General features: G+C 38.6%; 1 long non-coding RNA gene across 1 annotated transcript; it reads right to left on the reverse strand.

The window, feature by feature from the left end:
* Positions 1 to 1,589: 1,589 nt before the first annotated feature.
* Positions 1,590 to 7,248, reverse strand: LOC112843857 (uncharacterized). Its single transcript, XR_003216394.1, has 3 exons — positions 7,222 to 7,248; positions 2,418 to 3,010; positions 1,590 to 2,094 (listed from the first exon to the last, which is right to left on the reverse strand). It is a non-coding gene; the product is annotated as an uncharacterized LOC112843857 (long non-coding RNA).
* Positions 7,249 to 7,610: the final 362 nt, after the last annotated feature.

The raw sequence follows: 7,610 nt of genomic DNA on the forward strand, positions 1-7,610 counted from the left end.
AAGGAGGAGCAGAGTTACAGTGGATCACTATCCAGCAGGGAAACAAGATTTATTTCAATTTCTTGGCCATGAGTGAGATTTACTAAGTGGGCAAATTAGGGTGATGATACCGTTTCAGAGTGATCTATTAGTAGTGCACCAATTTACATTCAGAGATGCATGCAGCCAGTTCATTTCAGCATTAACCAGCTTGCTACCAACAGCAGCACAAAAACAGCAGATTCGATTATGGAGACACTGAATCTGCTAAACTAATTAAAACATTGTAAGTGCAGGTCTTCAGTTTACGTTTCTTTGTGAAAACAGCACAGCAAAGGAGACTCTGATGTTTTGGTATAAGGGATAAATCTTCTGACCGAACCTGCTGGGACTGTGTGAGGTCCTGAGGCTAAGAGTAAGGATTTATCCACAGGAGAGCTGCGTTCTTACAAACCATCCCACTGTGTAAACCTGACATCTGTGGAACAGCTGAGCTGTATGATGTGTACAAGGACACAAAACATTATTTACCATCAGATCCCGAGCCCTCCATGTGCTAATCAAGAAACTGCTGCTGTGCTACATCCATAACTAATGAATAAATTAGGAGCTAAAGCTAAAAGGACAGTTTATTTGTACCATCTTCATGTGAACACATTCAAGAACATCACAGATGAAAGAAACATTAAAAACTTCCACACTACATAAAGGAAGAAATATAGTTTCTTCCTTTATGTAGAAAAAACAGAAACATCAAACAGCTCCAAGACTCTCTTTGAAAGAACTAAAAACCTTTATTCTCATGGTCCAATCATGAGTGAACTCCCCGATGAAGCCTTGTGTGCTAAAACATGTCAGAGTTTTAAAGGTTAAACATGAGTTTTATTAAATCCGGTTCTTTAGATTCTTTACGGCGAAAAAGACACAGGGCTCAAAGTGGTCTTATAACTTTAAAAAATGATCTTTATTTTACATATCCGGATATGGAGACCTGAACACACACACAAAACCCCAGGTCTGAAGCACAAACGGAAGCCTAGGTATTTATATACTTGCTCTACGTCACATACACTTTAAGTTTCGATCAAACAGCCTAGTTGGTTTCACTTTGGCCTGCAAAAGCATGCTTCTGCAGAAGCATGTGTTTCCTGTCAGCCTGTCGGCACAAACTGTACTAAGAGTTGGGCCTTTATTATATAAACCAATATAATCAGCGTATTAGCATTTAAGATTATATATTCAAACTCAACAGTTTCCAAAACGTTTTGCTGGAGAACAATGAACTATTTGACTGAGTTTCAATTATTTACAGACGAGCAAAACCAGGACAGAGAAAAAAGGACAAAACTGACTCAGTAAAACAACAGAAAATAAGATCCCATGTAAATCTGTATTATGTAGAAGTTCAGCCCAGCAACCAGTTCAGTTCAACACAAGTTTAAATGATTCTGTCTGAACTCTGTGGAGCCTGATCTCAAGCTTTTTGAGTCTGACACTGAAACCAGAGGATCTTTCTGTCTCTTCAGATTCACTGTGATCCAGTGATGGGAGTGATTTCAGCCCTGAGTGATCACGCTGATGTTTGCACAGAGCAGACAATGAGGTGAATGTTTGGGCACATTGGTAACAGTGAAACAGTTTATTAGTAACGTGGGATCGTTTGTGTTCAGAGTATGATCTGAGAATCCTGAAGCACTTGTCACACTGGTCACAGCTGTAGTTTCCTTCCATGTGTGCACGTTCATGATAGTTACGATTACCTGAACGTGAGAAGCTTTTGTCACAGTGTCTGCACTTGTATGGTTTCTCTCCTGTGTGGACTCGTTTGTGTGTTTTAAGCTTCCATGCAGTGGTGAAGGATGACCCACACTGATCACAGAGGTGCTTTTTAACCCCACTGTGAATCAGTTCATGTTGTTTTAAGTCACTTGATGTGGTGAAGCTTCTCCCACATTCTTTGCAGTATTTCAGTTTGTCTCCAGTGTGTCTACGTTGATATATTTTTAGGTTCTTTTGCTGACTGAAAGTTTTTCCACAGAGGTCACAATGAAAGTCTTTCCCACCACCACAGTGATGACAGGAATGAGAACTGGATCCATCTGTGTCGCTCTGCTTCTAAACAAAGACAAAGACAGTGTAAGTCAGTCCTTCAACACTTTTATCCTGAACGTCGCCTGAAATAAAGAGCATCTCTGCAGACGTCCAATTACATTTTACTGTTTCAGTTAACACACTCAGTTTACTGGGCTGCAATAACTACAATACTACCACCATAATACTACAGTAATACTAAAATCATAACTGACAGAAAAATCTGAATAATCACTCAGAGCTGCTTTTCCATGCAGTAGAATTGCTAACATGCTAACACACTTTGATGAGCAGAGTTGTTCCAAACAGTCAGGCTAAAATGACAAGATAACAATATAAATACATACCTCACAGTAACTGCACTTGTAGAGTCTTTCTGGTGTGGATCTGTTGGTGTTTTCTCAGGTAACATGGAGATTTAAAAGTCTTCTCACACAGGTCACATTTATAAGGTCGTCCCTCAGTGTGGGTAAACGTGTTGTTGTAACTGTGCGTCTATAGCAAAGTATTTGCCACACTGTTCACAGCAGTACACATCATGTCTGGTGTGAATGCGTAGGTGTATATTTCGGTACCATCTGTGGCTGAAAGTTTTTCCACAAATGTCACAGCTGTATGCCTTAATTCCAGAGTGGGTAACTAGATGACTCTGCAAGTGGCTACTCCGAGTAAAAGCTCTGCCACACTGATCACAGCTGTACGCTTTAACTCCACTGTGGATGAGTTGGTGTTGTTTTAGGGAACGCTTCCGGGAAAAAGACTTTCTACACAAGTCACAGCTGAACGGTCTCTCTCCAGTGTGGATGACCTGATGCTGTTTTAGTGAATTCTTCACAGTAAAATCCTTCCCACACTTGTCACAGGTGTATGTTTTCTCTCTCTTTCTTCTGTCAGGTTTGTCAGCCTCCTGAGAGCGCTGACTTCTCGCTCCATGTTGGTCCTGCAGTGACAGAGATACAAACAGAGGCAGTGAGTGAAATGCAGTCGTAGAACAAACTCAACCTTCAAACTCCCTCCATTAACACCAGTGTTGGGTAAGTTACTTTAAATTAGTAACTTAGTTACATTACTAGTTACTTCTATCAAAAGTAATTCAGTTACTTCAAGTTACTCGTTGCTTTCAGAGTAACTAGTTACTAGGGAAAGTAACTTTGGTTTTACTCAGAATTCTCTTGTTAATGTGTTGCTTCCGTAACTGGATACCCAGCCAGACTGCCAGTCTTCTAGCTTGCTTACTTGCCACAAGTGCACTGTGCCACCTACCAACAGAAAGGAAAAAATAATGTGCACATTTCCACGAGAGAAATCCCACGCCTGGACCGTCGTTGACCGCCGCATGATTCTAGCCTGCTTTTTACATCCAACACAAAAACTGCAGTCGTGGTGCTTTCGATTGTACTCAGAACTTGGAAATTCTGCCTTCTGAATAGGAAGATGTAGGTAACACCAGACTGCAGATAAGCTGCATACAGAGCTGGACTGGGACAAAAAAATTGTCCCGGGCATTTTGACTAGAGACCAGCCCACCATTATAGGAAAAATCATAAAGCCTTTGAATGAAAATAAACACTGTTGTGACAGTGATGTACTCTGTCTTGATGGTATATATGAATCAATCTATCAATTGTTTGTTGTAAGACTCAGATAATTATTTTTTTTAAAAGCGAGACATTTTAAATGAGAATAAGAAAGTATTTCTTTGTGCCCCCCTTTCTCTGTTAATGCCCTACATGGACCCCTGGCAACACTTTGCTAGAGCCGCCCCTGCACAGTTAGCAGCTGTCAGCTACATAGAAAAGGATCCTGGTGTTATTTGTCTCTCAGAAACAGTTCATAACTTCCCTTCAACTCATTCATGTCACCTAAAAGGTAAACCTGTTTCTCCATCACCTGTTCAGCTCTGATGATTCAGTAAGGACATCTCCTGGTTTCATCTGCATGTTTCCCTCTCACCAGATAACCAAACCGATATCATGACCAGCAGCTTTACAGCTGTGGCTCCAGCAAACATCAGCTGATACTAGAAATTAATATTAAATAAATTCTAACAACAGCTGATCAAGCTTAAACGTGCTGCTGTTGTTTATCGCGACATCCGCTGGTTTCCTCTTGTGGGCGATAAACAAACAAGAGAGAATGATCAGCTGATTATTGATCAGTTTCATGATTGAAGTAGAAACAGGAGAGGGAGGGGGAGAGAATGAGAGAAGAAGAGGCAGCTGTGCAGCTTCAGCTTTGTGTCTTTTCCATTGTAGCTGAAGTCCGGGACAAACTGTGTTCCTTTTCACCTCAGTACGAAACGCGTAATATTTTCTCTGAATACGAGACGATTCTGTTTTTTACAGGACGGTTGGCAACTCTACTAACTAACCTTATGAATAAAATAAAGTTCAACATCAGTAACATAGCACCCACCCAGCTGTATAGAAACTCCGTCATGCTAGCTAGCACGCAGTACTAAAAAGTCAGCATAACGAAAATAAACTCCACCTAAACTTGGTTTATATCTGACTCCGATAGACTGCAGGTCATAACTTCTTACCTGAAGTTCAGTTCACCTGACACGCGGACCGGCGGCCGCTTCGGGTCTCTCCTCTTGCCTCCCTTTTCCTTCATCCACCTGCTGGCTTCCACCACTTGCTAATGTTACTGAATCTGTGGAAGCTCCGCGATAGGCTCGTTGTTCATTACTTCGTGTGGTGGCTATCTAAATCCCAGTAACGAGTAACGCGTTCCTGATTTTGGCATAATAACTAGTTACCGTGCTCGTTACCACAATAATAACGTAGTTACTGTAACATGTTACTTAATAACGCGTTAGTCCCAACACTGATTAACACTAGTTTTAAACCTGAAGGTGGAGTGTGGCACCAAACACCTTAAAGGTCTCTTATCCCCACCTGCTGGTAGTTCTAACACATTACATCCAACCTGGTGTTAAAAATAATTCATGACTGTTCAAACACTAAAATCATGCCCATCCCTCCTGATTGTACACACACACACACACACACACACACACACATATATTTTTTAATTTAAATTATTATTTTTATAATTTATATTATTTTGTTGTTTCCTATTACATATTTCTATAATTTTTATAGATATATGCATAATTATTCAGTGATAATAAATCCTATGTTTGTTTATTCAAAAGGAACCTCATTAGCTTCCACAACAGATGTTGCTCGTCTTCCGTCAAATACAATCACATAAATTATTATACAATAAAGTGGATTCAAGATATCCACATAATTTGGCTCTTACATCCACAGTGAGGTTTCACAATTGTTAAAATATAAGCAATCAATAATAATAATAATAATAATAATAATAATAATAATATCAATAACATTGAGACACATTACACAAATTTCAAAAACAACTAATCTCTTACAATATTTACAACAACTAAAAGCTCTGTAAATTGGCTTTTAAGTGTTCATTGAAGTTTTGAATAGTTGCTAATTCTCTAATTTTATAAGGCAATTTATTCCACTTAAAAGATGCTCTAAATATAACAGTTTTACAAAAAGTTACTTTTAACTCGAGCATTTACTAAATTGCAGTTTGTTGAAAACTGTGTAATATGATTATGTATTTCATCTGGATACTGCAGCTGAGCAGAATAAATGTGGTGTGTTTAACAGAATTGCTTTCTTTATAACTACAAGTAAGCCATAGAATATTTTAGCCTGTACAAGAAAGTTGATTATGCATTTTATCGATATTAGTATAGTATGAACATCTTAACACTAATCTGGACGCCTTATTCTGGACTAACTGAAGTCTGTTAAGATCTGTCTTATTAGCTGCTGACCAAATGATTGAACAATACTCCAGATGAGACATTACTAGTGCATTAATGACATCTTTCATAATTGAAGAAGTGATACAGAAAGAGCATTTCATAGCCATAGCTATGCCTTGTCCCATTTTCTTAATAACAGAGTCAATGTGCTGAGACCATGAAAGGTGTTGATTTATGATAACGCCGAGTAGTTTAATTTGGGTGACGTGTTCTAACACTGGCTATGGAAAGACTCAGTTGCAGGCTGTTGACTAATCTGCTTCTAATTAACATAGATTTGGATTTAGATACATTTAAAATCATGTTATTTTTACTTATCCAGTCAAACACATTCAGCAAATTTTGTTGTGACATGCTGGTCAATTCAGAGTTGTCACTGGCTGAATAAAACATGGTGGAATCATTGGCATTACCCAAGATTAAGCCAAGACATATTGCAGATCGTTAGTGAAAACTGAATAGAGAAGTAAGGCAGCTGCCTTGGGGTAAACCACAGTTCATGTCGCAGCCCTCGGAGAAATAACCAGTATAATAAACCCTTTGCCATCTTCTGTCCAAATAATTTTTCATCCAGCACAGAGCAGCTGGTGAAAATCAATAACATTTTAGTTTATCAATCAAAAGATCAAAATTTATCAAATCAAATGCAGCACTAAAGTCCAAGAATACCACTTTCCCCATCATCTAGATGTTTATACCATATATTATCTGTCATATGAATTAGAGCTGAGCTGGTAAAATGACCAGCTTGGTCCAGTGAAGAAAAATGTCTGATTGTAACCTGAGGGGTTTTTTTACATTAAGAAAAAGGCACCAAACATCAAATCAATTTAAGCCTAAACAGTAACACATGAAAGTAGAGCAGGGCGATATGACCAAAAATATTTATCATGATATACATTTGAAAGTTTGCGATAACGATATAACTGATGATATAATTGAGGCGAGACAAAATTTACAACTCCACAACTTTATTAGTGCAAAAAAGCCATCAATGTATTTTCACTTAAACAAGCAGCTGTTTTTATGTGCATTAAAGTTATATAAAAATTTAACAGTGCAAATGCAAATTGCTTGCTGACAGTTTAACCAAAAGGCATTTCCAGAGGAAACTGGCCAACATTTGCTCCAAGGAATTTGCATTTGCACTGTTAATATTTTTATATAACTTTAATGCACATAAAAAACAGTTTCTTTAGGTGAAAATACATTGATTTTTTTTTTTTGCACTAATAAAGTTGCGGAGCTGTAAAGTATTTTGTCTAGTGTCAATTATATCGTCAGCTATATTGTTATCGCAAATATTTTTGGTCATATCGCCCTGCTCTGTCTGTCACCTTCTGTGTTGAGCTCATTGTTTTCTCTGTAGTGGCTGAGCTGAGTCCAGATGGCTGAAAATGTTCCTCTGCTGCTCCGTCAGACTCTTGTCCTCCTGCTGATCAGCTGGGACACAAAACAGATCTTTGTTAGGCTCCACACTGCACTGAAGAGTCAAAGTGTCTCATATGTTCATCTGACAACAAAAAACAACAAATTTTTGCTTCCCGAGGTGGGCAAACAGACACAAAATGTTTGAACAACGATACCAAATTTAGCAGTATGGCAGACCAGTAGCAGGAGAGACTGAGGCCTGTTATTGGAATCAAATGCCCAGTGGGCTGACACAACGATTTGCACCGATAAGACAAAGACAGCTGTGTTTTATCCTGGAATACATTTTTTTTAC

Source organism: Oreochromis niloticus, linkage group LG3 (assembly GCF_001858045.2).
Source record: "Oreochromis niloticus isolate F11D_XX linkage group LG3, O_niloticus_UMD_NMBU, whole genome shotgun sequence".
NCBI classification, from domain to species: domain Eukaryota; kingdom Metazoa; phylum Chordata; class Actinopteri; order Cichliformes; family Cichlidae; genus Oreochromis; species Oreochromis niloticus.